We start from the raw sequence: 15,056 nt of genomic DNA, 5'->3' as shown, positions 1-15,056 counted from the left end.
CCTGACAGGATCTGTGTCAGGTGGAAGTTCCCCAGTAAACACAAACTCGTATACGATAGCGCATAAGAGTACAAATGTGGAGGCGATATACGTACATGCGCCATAAGGCTGCGTGTAAGATGTACGTATATCGCCTCCACATTTGTACTCTTATATCCCATCATAAACGATGGTGTGTTTACTGGGTCACTACTCCGTGCTCCCTGTTCACCCAGGCTGATAGATTCGGGATGAGCCTGTGGGTCCACCTTCCTTTCTCGGAGGCATCCCATTCTTGCTACCACTTAGCCAGCGAACGAATTCTTACCAACCTCCTCGCCTGTCTGGTTTCTTTTAGCTGATAGCATTCGATGTCTACGGACAGGATGATGCAGTTCGAGATCATCCCAGCGATCCCAGGCGGCATGCCTCCGACTTTATAGCCCTGTACGCGCTCACCACTCGCATGGTGATGAATTGGAAAGCGCTGTTCAAGTTATTCTGATTCCGCTTGGTCCGCAGCATGATACGCCAGCCAGAAGACGCCTCATACTGTTTCTAGAACCACCGATGTTGGGCATTCGCCGTCTTCTCGCATGCAAGTTCAGCCAATCGTCTAGCATTACGCCCAGTTGTTTCAGCGTTCGCTATGATGATGACTGATTGACCGCATTACTGCTTTGCAGTTGCTAACTAGTAGCACCTCCGTTTTGTGGTGGGCTATCTTCAGCTTGACTCCCTCTATTCAAGCTTCAACCAGACCAATTGCCTCCATCGCCAGCATTTCTACTTCCTCCTGCATCTCACCTATCACCGTTAGGACGACGTCATTGGCGAAGCCGACGATCTCGACCCCCTTGGTCAGCTCACGTCGTATATAGCATTCCACAGAGTTGAACCCAGTATGAAACCTTGTGGGATTCCAGACGTTCTTCGTCGGCTGGCGTCGGTTTCATACCTCAGTACTCAGTTTTGGAAGTAGCTCTAATAACCCGCATTATGTGCAGCGCAGTGGGAATCGCCTCCTAGCTGGCGCTGTTGAACGCGTTCTTCACATCTATCGTGACCACGGCGCAATAACGACCTTCTCTACGCTTTTGTTTCAATGCTTTCTCGACTCTCTTCAACATTGTCCGAATAGCATCTTTTTCGGAATCCAAACAGACTTTCTGATAGTCGGCTCTTGCTCTCTGTGCATTTAATCACCCTGTTGAGGATAACCCGTTCCAAGACTTTACAGAGTGTGTCCTAAATGCTCTTGTATCCCCGGGCGGTTTTCTTAGCTTCGGCTACAGTATCAGTTTATGAATTTTCCATACTTCTGGATATTGACCTTCGTCCAGGCATTTCTGCATAGCCTTCCTAATCATATCTGGAAACGCAACGACCGTTGCTTTAAGTGCCACATTGGAATTCCGTCCGAACCCGGGCCTTGTTCAGCTTCAGCGCTTTCACCGCTGCTATAAGCTCATCGTTGGAGATTTGACGAGCTTCCGCATTTCCTATCTCTTCATTGCTATATGGTGTGGTCGGCCACATTGTAGGGTCTTGCTTTGGAAATAGACTCTCGACGATGACTTTTAATTTGTCTGCGCATGTTTCGACCGGCGTCGACGGACCCTTGATTTTTGCCATTATCACTCGGTAGGCATCCCTTAAAGCAGTGATTCCCAAAGTGGGCGAATTCGCCCCCCTGGGGGGGATTTTCAGGCTCAAGGGGGCGAAAATTTGTAAAATAGAATTTGGGGGGCGAAAAATTCAGAAAGGGGGCGAAAAGGCTAAAATATAACTCATAATTTTTTTAGGACACACATCAGAAGGTTAATCAATTCCAAACCTAACTAATTCCAGGAATATTTTACCTTGGATCGGTATATCTCCAATCAGGGTCATTTTAATATTATGATAGACTACACTTAATAATTGTCAAACACATGCATTCAGGTTTTTTAATATCATGTAAGTTTTAAGAATGGTCGATATCTGAAATTTTCACAAGGTCGGATGATTAGCCACAGATAACATTTCGCACACAACAAATTTTGGATGTAAAAAATGTATCTGAGATTTTTTTTTATTTTTTTGCAAAAACCCAATATTTTATATAAGGTTTTTTTTATATGGGAACTGTGAGGTTGGGAAGCTAATATTTCTTTTATAGGCATCCAGCTTTTTACAGAAAAAAGAAGATTCGGTTGCACTCTTTCTTATCATTTCTCATGGAACAAATCATTTTAGAAGCAACATTTTCTTGGTGTTGACGAATTGTTGAAAAAAAATACACATTTTATGTATTGCATTGAAATATAAGTTGAAAAACATTCTGGATTTTCATATATTTGTTCAGTGTTTTTAGGTTGAATGAAAGAAAAATTGTTCCATGAAACGTCAAACATTCATTATTTACAATTTCTGAAAATTATTGCAGTAATTTTATAAATAAAAGTTAAATCAGTATGTAATCACCATTAACGAATCATTCCCCAGCTACGTCACAAGTTGGCGCTTATGCATATATTTCATTGAAATAAAACTGGGCTGAACTTGCATCAAAAACTGATTCAGTAGCCCGTAATGCACGTAAAATATTGTTAAAATTGGTATTATGAATTGCAATCTATCAGGTATCAGAAGGCCGGCTCCAAAGGCACGTTCCCCACCAGTTGGGAGATTTGTGCCATCGCCATATTTGAGCCTATTTCATCATCTACCCGATGGGAGAGGAAAGGGAAGGGAAAGATGGGAGGAAATAGGAGTGGGGTCCCTTGAAGAGGGAAGATCGCATAAGCGAAATGAGAGCATGTAGCTCCATACCACAATGGGTTCGAACAGCGCCCTAAAAAGGGCACTGCAAAACGCATGAGCGTAAAGAGAGCCTATAGCTCATTACCACAGCGGGTTAAGAATAACAGGATGTCCTGAAGATTCAGGCTTCTGTATTCAGTTTCACTTAATAAGTGTTTACCAAGTAATTGGAATCGCATTTGCGCAAAAACTGGACAGTTACATATCAGGTGATACGAAGTTCCATAATCGGAGTCACAACTATCACACACAAATGAGTCAGCACGCTGAATATTTGCCATGTGATAGTTGAGTCGGCAGTGGCCTGTCAACGCTCTGACCAAGAGACTGCAATTCTGCTTTGACAGATTTGTTAAATACTTCGCCACCTTTGGAGATGGCTCAGTAATATACAATTTTGTTTGACGACACGACTCCAAACTATTCCAATATTGCTTGTGCTGAGTTGCCGCCCAAGAGTTTATCTGAAGCTTCACCCAGCACTTCGAAATTGGAATAGCCGGCTCAGGGCCAATGAAGTCATGCGATGCTCCATCGCGAGCTAGCTCATCAGCCAATTCATTTCCAGCGATGGAAGAATGGCCAGGTACCCATACAAGGTTTACAGAGTTGACTGAATTCAGTTCCTCAATTTGAGTTCGACATGCGATAACAAGCTTCGACCTTGAGTTGGCCGAAGCGAGAGCTTTTATAGCAGCCTGACTATCTGAACAGAAGTATATGACTTTACCCATTACGCGCTGTTGAAGTGCTGATTGCACTCCACACATAAGAGCAAATATTTCCGCCTGAAAAACGGTGCAGTTTCTACCAAGTGAGTAAAACTGATTCAGCCTTATCTCACGAGAATATACTCCTGCACCAGCTCTACCTTCAAGAAGGGAGCCATCAGTGTAACATACTATATTGTTTGATATACTTCTTTCCAAATAGCCAGACGTCCACTCTTCCCGTGAAGGGAATTGTGTGGTAAATGTCCTGTAAGGAAAGTTACAAGCAATTGTGAGATCACTTGGAGCAAGGACAATTTTGTCCCAATTCACCAAAAGTGGAAACAACGAAGTGTGTGTAGATCTACGATTCACTGGATTTTTCTCCAGTAGATCCAGTACCCATAAACGGTAAGAGCAAGAAAGTGCTTCTTGTTTAAGATATATGTGTAGTGGCGCAACGTCGAAAAGGGCCTCGAGCGCTGCTGTGGGAGTTGTAGAGAACGCACCAGACATCGCCATCAAGCACATCCTTTGGAGATGGCCCAATTTTGATTGGATTGTTCTCACTTCGCCCTTTTGCCACCACACAAGACATCCATATGCCAATATTGGTCGAACAACTGTTGTGTAAATCCATTTGATATATTTGGGTTTGAGGCCCCAAGTTTTACCAAAGGTTCGCCGGCATTGACCGAAGGCCATACAAGCTTTTTTGACTCTGAAATCAATGTGAGCTGTCCATAAAAGTTTGGAATCTAGAATGACTCCGACATACTTTACTTGATCAGTCACATTAATCTCAGTGCCAAAAAGACGTAAAGGTCGAATTCCATCGCGGTTTCGTCTTTCCTTAAAAAGAACAATAGATGTTTTATTCGGGTTAACCGAAAGGCCATATTGGCGACACCAACTCTCGACTACCTGAAGAGCACTTTGCATCAGGTCGAATAGGGTGCTTATGCACATACCAACTATCAGAGCTAGATAGTCGTCGGCAAATCCATAAGTTGGAAAACCGCAATTATTGAGTTGCCTCAATAGCGTATCTGCTACGAGATTCCACAAAAGTGGTGACAAGACTCCCCCTTGGGGGCATCCGCAAACACTCAATTTTCGAATCGCTGCTTGACGCAATGTCGAGAAGAGATGTCGGTTTTTGAGCATTTGATGAATCCAATTGGTAATCATTGTAGGTAGCCCATGGTTTCGTGCGGCTTCCAATATGGCATCGAAAGACACGTTATCAAAGGCACCCTCAATATCCAAGAAAACACCCAAGCACGATTGCTTCTGAGCGAATGCTTTCTCGATATCGTATACAACTTTGTGTAAAAGAGTCACAGTGGACTTTCCAGATTGGTAAGCATGTTGATTCACATGAAGAGGCATGTTTGCCAAATAAACATCACGGATGTGATGATCGATAATGCGTTCCAGACATTTCAGAAGAAAAGAGGTCAGACTGATTGGTCTAAAACTCTTCGCTTCCTCATACGACGCACGTCCTCCTTTTGGGATAAACTTTACAGTAATATCACGCCAGGATTTGGGAATGTACCCGGTAGCAAAACTGCTTACAAGTAGCTTTTTCAAAACATGTTTTATAGACTCAAATCCCTTTTGGAGCAGAACAGGATAAATCCCATCCGCTCCTGGAGATTTGAAAGGGGCAAAACTATTAAGTGCCCATTGAATCGATTCAGTAGTTACGATACTGCGAGCCGAGGCCAGAGACTCGTAACTACATGAAAAGACATTTGGTTCATCCGTAGATGCTATGTCCACACATCCGGGGAAGTGTGTATTGAATAAACATTCTAAAACTTCTTCATCGGAAGAAGTAAAGTCACCATTAGGTAAGCGAATTTCGTTCACTTGGAAATCCTTAGATTTTGCAAGAATTTTGTTCAACCGACTGACTTCACTCAAACTGGAAACATTTGTACAAAGGTTTTTCCAGCCGGATCGTTCAGCAGAACGAAGAGTCTTCTTGTAAGCCTTGCGAGCTGACTTGAACGACTCTGATCCAGCTGAACGGCGTCTGTTCCAACTCCTTCTACATTGTTTCCTGAGTCTAGTCAGATCGGAATTCCACCATGGGGTCCCTCTTGTAGTCTTTACAGACCGCAGAGGACATGCTTCTTCAAAAGCTTCCATAATGTAGGATGTTGTAGTATCAACGGCATCATCCAGATCACTTGGATTTTCAATGGACGGAGAATATCCATGAAATTTGGTCGCAACCAATTCAATGTAGAGTTCCCAGTTTGTTGACCGGGGATTCCTAAAACGCAAAGTCTGCGCAGTTACATTTGAATGTTCAAAGAAGATGTAGCGATGATCAGATAATGATTCCTCATCTGATACATGCCAATTCGTCAACTCGTGACTGATTCTATTCGAGCAGAGCGTTATGTCTAACACTTCTTCTCTATTAGAAACCATGAAGGTTGGGCGATTGCCTATGTTAAGTAATCCAAGGTCTGTACTACTTAAGTATTCCATCAGACTGGAGCCTCTCAAATTGATATCCGAGCTGCCCCAGATGATGTGATGAGCATTGGCATCACTGCCCACAATCAGCGGAAGGCCTTTTGTTACGCAGTGTACGACAACTCGTTTGAAGTCATCCGTTGGGGATGGTTCATCATGTGGTAAATATACCGAACAATAGACGTACTTCCTGTTGAGGTCACCAACAGAAACATCGATTGTGACAGCACATACATCTCTGGTAGTTAACTCAGAAATGAGTGTAGCAACGATTGCTTTATTAACGAGCACGCATGCGCGGGGCATGGAGCGCGAGTTTGCCATTTCAAGCTTGCTAAAAGTAGCAAAAACTGGGTCCACAAGGTTACCTAGATAGAAGTTTCCTCTACGAAAGTAGGGTTCTTGAACTAGCGCCACTTGGGCTGCACCATTTTGCATGAGTCTGCAAAGATTGATCGTTGCTGTTCTTTTATGCTGAAGATTGATCTGAGCTAACCTAACCGTAGCCACTACCCAAACTAGGCAGGATTAAGCTTTTTGCAATCTCAGCACGAAAAAGACCAGCAACGAAAAAACCAGATCGGTATCTATTTAAAGTCGCCAAAGGCGAAAGAGCACAGAATACACTGTGTAAAACGCATAATGCGAATCCATATAGGTGATAATTTAAATTAAATGTCAACATATTCATAATCCCACCCTTATTAAGCCTCAGGATAGAGACTGAAGAAGGGCAGCCGATTATCTCGGAGAAACACAAGGTCACCTGCACCATTGCTCCGGGTAGCACAGGAAGGACTCAATACTGTGGAGGGCGCCCTGGTACCCCACAGGCTCCGTTAGCGGTTAGGTTTTATTTAGACCCCCCTAACCATTCATTCTTAGGCACGGTACGCATCACACCATAAATTAGGGGTCACCTGTGAGGTGGACTTTTACCACCGGAACAGGCAGTCCGTAGTGTTAATTCTTAGCCAGTTGAAACAACCGCTACCGACACTACGCGGCTATCTAGGCTGCTCGGGAAAAGGAGGTTAATATTGATGATTAACTCCTGACGTGCCCAAGCAGCCTGAATATAAGTTGAAAAACATTCTGGATTTTCATATATTTGTTCAGTGTTTTTAGGTTGAATGAAAGAAAAATTGTTCCATGAAACGTCAAACATTCATTATTTACAATTTCTGAAAATTATTGCAGTAATTTTATAAATAAAAGTTAAATCAGTATGTAATCACCATTAACGAATCATTCCCCAGCTACGTCACAAGTTGGCGCTTATGCATATATTTCATTGAAATAAAACTGGGCTGAACTTGCATCAAAAACTGATTCAGTAGCCCGTAATGCACGTAAAATATTGTTAAAATTGGTATTATGAATTGCAATCTACTAAATCATTCTTAATAATTTTGGGATATCGATATTTATGAAAATATTTTTAAATGTACATAATAAATATTGTATCGTGATTCTGTGGATATCGATATGTGAGTCAAATACATTTTTTGACGTACAGCACTCCATTACATAAAATATTGAAATCACATATCAGATGGGCGATTCCAGATAAATGTTGGCCTCAAGGGGGCGAAAGTTGAAAAAGTTTGGGAAGCACTGCCTTAAAGGATTAGCAGCATCTGCTCAACACAGCTCTCTGAAGCAGTTGGACTTGATCAGCTTAATCTCACGTTTGAAGGTCGCTCTGACTTGATGGAACACAATTCTTTGCCCTTCTCGGACTTCCTCGTGTCTCGCTCCCTGATATCGTTTCCTGACTTTAAGGTGAAGATGAATCGAAGCCAAAGTTCAAATTTTCAAGAGCACGGATCTGGAGAACCAAACATTCGTTTGAGCTGAACATCTAATCGATTGCTCATCACCAGTAAGACCAATCGATTGAGTTTTCAGCTTAAACGGATGTTTGGTTTTCCAGATCCGTGCTCTTGAAAATTTGAACTTTGGCTTCGATTCATCTTCACCTTAAGACAGGCGGCGCGAAGAGTGCAAAGTACCTCGTTCCACCAGTATACTGGACGCTTGTTGTTTGGTGGCTTCCGTTTTCTTGACATTGGTATTTATGTTACACGCCCTGATCATCGTCCTTGTCAGCTCCATCGCATCGAGATCCGGGATATCGCTGTCCACACGAAGTGCTTCGACGAAGAGGTTCTTGTTGAAGGCCTTCGTCTTCCACTGCCGCCGTGTTTTTCGGCGTTGCCACGCAGTCCCGTCGACTAATGGTATAGCGGTTTGCCTGGTGGTCACTATGGATATACTCCTCACTTACCCTCCAGTTCATGTTGCCCGCCAGCGATGGGCTACACCATGTAAGATCAATGATCGATGCTCGTCCATTTTTCCTAAATGTGCTGACACTACCTTCATTGCACAGCTGGAGATCTAGCTTTGTCAGGGCCTCCAGCAGGCTGCAACCTCTGGCATTGGTTACCCTGCGACCCCACTCCACGGCCCACGCATTAAAGTCTCCTCCAACTAGTACTGGCTTCCGACCGACAAGCTCATTGGTGATTTCCTCTAACGTCCGCCTGAATTCATCGAGCGTCCACCTTGGAAGTTCATCACGGATTTTTTACAAATGTCCTCCAAAATAGTAAAAATAAATTAAATTGTTCTTGAAATTCCATTAGGCATTTTTCCAGAACTTCCTGCCTTTTAATTTTGTCCATGAGTTTCTTAAGGAAATCCATCTTGATATACTCCACAAGTTGTTTGAGGAACCTCTCCAAAGATTTTTTTTTCCGATTTTGGAGAAAAAATTGAAAAATTATTGGATTGCTTCCTAGGCAAATCACAAGATTCCTGGACAAATTAATGAGAGAAACTTAAGAGAGGAAATTGAAAGCTAATACTTGAGGTACTTGTTAAACTCTTGGTTCATGTTACGATGAGACTGTTCAAATGATCCTAAACAGCACTTCAGGGAGATTTTCTTGGCTAAATCCCTAGACAAGTTTAGGTGGAATCACAGATAATTTCCTGTAGAAATTTTTGAAGGAATCACTACATGACTTGGTCTGATTCACAGAAAAATTAAAAAAAAAGTGCTGAAATATTATACAGGAGCAATAACCCAAACATTCCAATTGTTTGAAGTTTTCTGCAAGTTCGTTTAATAAGCTCAAAAAACATTCCACGAAAAATCCTGGATATCCAGCTTTTAACGCTGGCTATAAATCAACAAGGGGTGATTTAATTTTGACATTTCTTGCCTATAAATTTTATAGCGAGGTCTTAGTAGGCAATGATTTCATATTGATGATCGAACTGTCAATAATTTTCTCTTGCTGATGTGTGCATCTACAATATCTTCGTATTGAATATTATATGTTTAACCATTTTTTTATAATTTTTATTTATTTTGTACAATTTTAGGCAACTAATTATTAGGAGCCACAACAGTTCTTCTGGTGTGAGCGAATTTCAGATTATTTGGATGACGGGTTTGATTTGAACACGCAAAGTTACATCAACATGGTCACATTACGTCAAAATACTGAAATTATCCTATCTATCACTGTTCGTCGGCCATTCGTTTGCGAGAATCGATGTTATTAAAAGGCTGATCATATTAGGATTCTGGATAATTTATAGAAGTGAAAATTGCACACTTTCATATAGAAACAATACGCTTCGAGCTGGTAGTCGATTTGTATACCGCAGGATTTCCCTTTATTTTCAATCATCGGGTATCGAAATAATACATTAAGATATATACAAATATTTGCTTGATATCGCAACAAACTAAGAGCTTTGAAAAGCTAGCTGCTTTCACTAATGAACTTTCTTAGTAAAGGAAGACAATTCTCCCATGCATCGATAAATAAATGAATAAATTATTAATTTCTAAGGTCTACGGAAAGCCACAGTGTACGTCCTCATGTCCCAAGTTACAACCTTAGTCTCCTTTGTCAAATGACTTAACCCAGAGCACAAACTTCCGCACGCTTTTGCTAGGTTCACCAGCTCGCCCAGAAAGGTCTCCCTGATTCGAACAGGTATTTCTATCCCACAAACTTGCTTGACCAACACAAACCCATATAACATTTTTGCTCTATTGGTAACTGTAGAACAACCAGTACCTTACCCAGCTGCGAATAACGTAGGACTTGTCATTTACTCTCATCTACCTATCCCCCATGATATTGAATGAAATCGTGACAATCAATGACAAATCGATCAACAACAAATCAGTTTGTTCTGGTAGATTAATCGGAATCACTGGCACACAATCAGATTCAGACGTGATTTTGTATTTTGAAATTCCTTTTCAGTTTATGAATTTTGCAACAGTTTCATCCTCCTAAAATAAATAAAACTGGCATTAGAGAAAACAACAAAATATAACAAGGATTTAAAATATGAAACTTTTTTGGGATTCGGTATCCTGGAAACACGAATATATTTGTTGTTCGTCAACATGAAAAAAATACTAACTATAAAAAATTATAGTGTATTTAAGAACCGTCAAATAAGGGTGATTCAAAAGTTATGGCATGTCTAGCGTAAAAAGCTGGATTGCATATTAAAAATGATCTAGTTAGTTACTTAACCGCACTTATTTCAATTACTTAAGAAATTCCTAGGATTGTATTCGAACTTATTAAGTTTAATTATTTTGAAGAATTCTTAGAATAATTTCAAGTGGGCAATAATCAAAGATGTTTCTAGTGAAATTCATGATCAAATTTTCGAAAACATCCTTGAATAATCAACTTGATAAAACCTCGTCAACAATATATCGCCAATTCACTCGGTTCATGGTCCCCTCTCTCCATCCTCGACCTCGACCCACGCCCTCTAGGTCCTGCTGCATCTGGTGGATCCAACTAGCACGCTACGTCCCATGCCTTCTTGTTCCGACCGGATTCGAAGCGAACACCATTTTTACAGAGCTGTTGTCCGGCATTCTTGCAACATGCCCTGTCCAGCATATCTTTCCAGCTCTAGCCACCTTCTGGATACTGGGTTCTGCGTAGAGCTGGGCGAGCTCGTGATTCATCCTTCACAGCCACATACCGTTTTTCTGTACGCCGCTGAAAATCGTCCTAAGCAGCCGACGTTCGAAAACTCCAAAAGCTTGCAGGTCCTCCTCGAGTATCGTCCACGTTTCATGCCCGTAAGGGACTACCGGTATAATAAGCGTTTTGAACATCGTGCATTTGGTGCGGGCGTGAATATTCTGGAGCCCATAGTAGGCACGACTTCCACAGATGATGCGCCTTCATATTTTACGACTAACGTTGTTGTCAGCCGTCAGCAAGGATCTGAGGAAGACGAACTCGTCAATCAATTCTCGTCAAAAATACTGTTTCCTAAGCGGGCCCTGTCACGCTCAGTTCCGCCTACCAGCATGTACTTTATTTTCGACGCATTCACCATCAGTCCGACTCTTGTTGCTTCGAGTATCAGGCGGGTGAACAAAGATGCTACCGTTCCAAATTTTCTTCCAATAATATCCATGTCGTCCGTGCAGCAGACAGATTGTCGAGATCTCTTGATAATCGTGCCTCGACTGTTAAATCCGGCTCGCCGCATGACTCCTTCAAGTGCAATGTTGAACAGTAGGTGCGAAAGTCCTTGTTGTAGTCCCTGGCGGAATTCCTGGACCGAGATCTTCACGCAATTTTGCATATCGTGTATCGTTGCTTTGAACAATCTTATGAGCTTCCCGGGAAATCTGTACTCGTCCATGATCCTCCATAGCTCTACAAGGTCAATACTGTCATATGCCGCTTTGAAATCGGTGAACAGGTGGTGCTGGTACTCACGACATTTCTAGAGGATTTGCCGCACGGAAAAAATCTAGTCCGTTTTCGAGCGGCCGTCGATAAAATCTATTATATTATGTTAACAGTCCCTTTGGTAAAAATGAAAACACCCAATGGTATATGGAGATGAGATTTTTCTTAGATTAAGATTTTGGCCAAACTTTATTTATTCCGACCATTGTGCATACGTCTCGCTGCTTGTATAACTCTTTTTCGGTTTTTCTTTCTTTTTCAACCCCAAAGGTCTGATCGTGGGCACGCATGCGCGCGTATGAACTTAACGAGAGGAACATCGAGATCCGAAAAAAATAAGACAAAAGTTGATCTATGACGATTCGATGACGACGGGAACCAGTGAGCGTGAAATTGAGACGACCTTGATTGGTGTCTCCGGGACCAGGAGCGAACGTTACGCGAATGGAGATCATCGAAAAGGAAAATGCTGAAGTGAATTTGTGTTTTATGTTTCTTCTATTTAGTTTTCGTTTTTATGATTTTTATTTTTTGAATGTCGACAATCTATGAGAGTGAGCAAAAGCGCCAAATGGACGATTTCAGGCTCAGGCTGATTCGCAGCGATGGGAGAAATTGCTGATTGGAGCGTAGAGACAATATGTGGTCACAATTGTTGCTAGTTGAAACCGTTTCTAGTGTAAGTTATTTATTGTCAGTGTTATTTATAGTAGCCTAGCGAAACGATGACCATATAAATGTAGATAATTTATTGTCCCAAACGTGAAACAAACTAATCAGTGTTTTTATTTTTGTTGATGACATTTCAACGGAGTGTGACTGATTGGAGTCATGTTAATGCGAACAATATGTTTTCCCCTGTTTTATCACGAATAACTAAATCTCCTCTGGCTCACAGCAGCTGCATTGTATTATCTATCGAAAGTAGATCCAGTCATTGGATACAACTGTCAAGTCACATCTTCGAATATATACTTGTTTTACTCTTGAGTCTAACTTCAAATTTACCTTAAATGAAACAAGAACTAATTTGGGATGATTTTTTTTATTATTTCTTTGTTAGTATCATTCTAATTCAATATATAGGTATTGAAAATCAATATTTGGATCCATTATAGTAACGTAATCCAATAACTATGTTATTAGTAAATTTTACACTAACTTAGGGTGCGGGCAGGGTAGACGCGAATTGCGAAGCGATAATTGCATGGAAAAGAATAACAATAACAAACCTTAGACTGCTTCAGCCATGGTAAGGGTTTTGAACATTGTATAAATCGTTTGATTCAATTGTTCAGTTACCCTTATTTGTGGAATCATTTTGGGTCAATTGGCTTGGTAAAGGATCTGTATCTTTATAAAGAAAAGAGATAGAATTTCTCTCGATATATCTGCAGATACTGTTCCAGAGATTTATCCAGGAATCCGTTCGAAGATACAACGATTTCTCCAGGGAATCCACCCCGAGCAGAAGCGAAGTTCTGACCATCAAATCGAGATATTGATTTGATTGACATAAAAGATAAAAGATCTGAAGATAATATCTAAATTTTATTCCTGGAACTTCTAAGCCATATCAAAATTTGATGTTTGTAGATCAAATGAATAGCTCGCTGATATTGGTTAGATCTTACAAAAGCTAAATATGATATGCTAATGATATTCTAGGAATAAATTTTAGATATTATTTTCAGATCTTTTATCTCTTATATCCATCAAGTTAATATCACTTTTAGATGTCCATATCAAAATTAGCTATTGCTGAGCTTTTTTCACCTGCTCGGGACTAGCGGTTTTGCCAGAAATTTTCCATAAAAACTTGTGTTCGCTACCATATTTTCTAGACCAGTTCCGATAGGGCTCCAAAAAAGGATTATTCCAGAAATTTTTGCAGGTATATTTCTACAGGATTTTTTTTTCTAGAGACTCCTCAAATGGAAAATCTCTACAAGGATTTTTGTAGGAATGTCTTCAAGGTTTTCTCCAGATTACACTACAATAACTTCTTTAAGAAACTACACGATATTTCCTAATTGATTTCTCCTGAAATTCCTAAGGTAGTACTCTTGAGATTCCTTTAGGAGTTATCCCTGTTATCGTTCCAGGAATTTTATCAAGAATCCTTCTGATTCCACCAGAAATTCATCTAGAGATTCTACAAGAATGAACTCCAATAGCGATTCCTCAAGAGCTTTCTTCAGGAATTCTCCCAGGGATACTCCCAGGAAATGAATTGTTCTGAGATGTATTCTTCCAATGATTTCATCAAAAATGATAAGAATTCTTCCAGAGTTTCCTCCAAGAGTGTTGTTTTTGAGATTCCTCCAGGAACTCTTTTTCTGATGAAGTTTCTTAAGAAATCCCTGGATAAGTACCTGGAGGAATCCTTTGAGCAATCCCTGGAAAAATCTATAGAAAAATCTAGAATACGTCTTTAAGAAGAGAGAAATTCTTACAGGACCCTATTGAAACATTCACGGGGAAATCTCTGGAGAAATTCCTGAAGAAATACCTCGAACATTTAATGTGTTTTTCGGCTATATTATTTTTCAAACGGCTTTTGTATAGAAAATACCTCGTAGACAAAAAGCATAGTTCAGTAAAATATACACTGCCCATGTTCGTAAGATCTACATTAAAAATTTCAGCATTCTGACGTTATTATTCAGCGTGTGATTGCAAATAATATGTTTGCATATCTAGAGGATCTGTAGGAATCCCAGGTGAGTCCTTGGAGGTATCTCAGGTAGAATTACTGTAGAGATTGTATTGTTGGAAACTCTATAGAAATCTCCAGAAGAGATTTTCCTGGACCCTGTAGAGATTTTTCTGGAGAAATCCCTGGAATCCTCCTCGAAGGAAACCATGGAGAAGTTTTCAGAGAAATCCCATATGATATATCTGGAGGAATCCATGAAGACATTCTCTAAAAGAAATTCATGTAGAGATTTTACTGGAGGAATCTTTTTGTAGAGATTTTCCTGATGTGATCCCTGGTAAAATTATTGGATAAATTTCATATGAAATTCCTGCAGGAATCCATGAGCGAAAGAATTTCAAGAGGAACTGTTGGAGGAACATCCGCAGGAATTTTGGAGGCTCAAAACCAATCCCTGGAGAAAATTTTCGGAATCTATGAAATATTGTCTGGAGAACTCCTTGAGGTAAGTCATGTAGCTATTTTCCTGGTGGTAACTCTTGGAGAAACCCTGTCAGAAATTCTTGAGGAATTCGTAAGTTGAAGAACACCCGGAGGAATTTCTAATGGAATCCCTGGTAGAACCCGTAGAGCGATCCCGGA

At 40.7% G+C, this 15,056-nt stretch overlaps 1 protein-coding gene across 1 annotated transcript in view; it reads left to right on the top strand.

Moving 5' to 3' along the window:
- LOC110674096 (dnaJ homolog subfamily C member 21) overlaps window positions 1-12,527 on the top strand; it is a 33,434-nt gene extending 20,907 nt beyond the window's left edge. Inside the window, exon 3 of the mRNA XM_021837691.1 lies at window positions 12,026-12,527. The gene's annotated coding sequence lies outside the window, so the exon portion shown is untranslated. The remainder of the gene's footprint in view (window positions 1-12,025) is intronic.
- The last annotated feature ends 2,529 nt before the right edge of the window (window positions 12,528-15,056 follow it).

The sequence above is a fragment of the Aedes aegypti genome, chromosome 1, assembly GCF_002204515.2.
Source record: "Aedes aegypti strain LVP_AGWG chromosome 1, AaegL5.0 Primary Assembly, whole genome shotgun sequence".
Taxonomy (NCBI): domain Eukaryota; kingdom Metazoa; phylum Arthropoda; class Insecta; order Diptera; family Culicidae; genus Aedes; species Aedes aegypti.
This window is presented reverse-complemented; position numbering and strand designations above follow the sequence as displayed.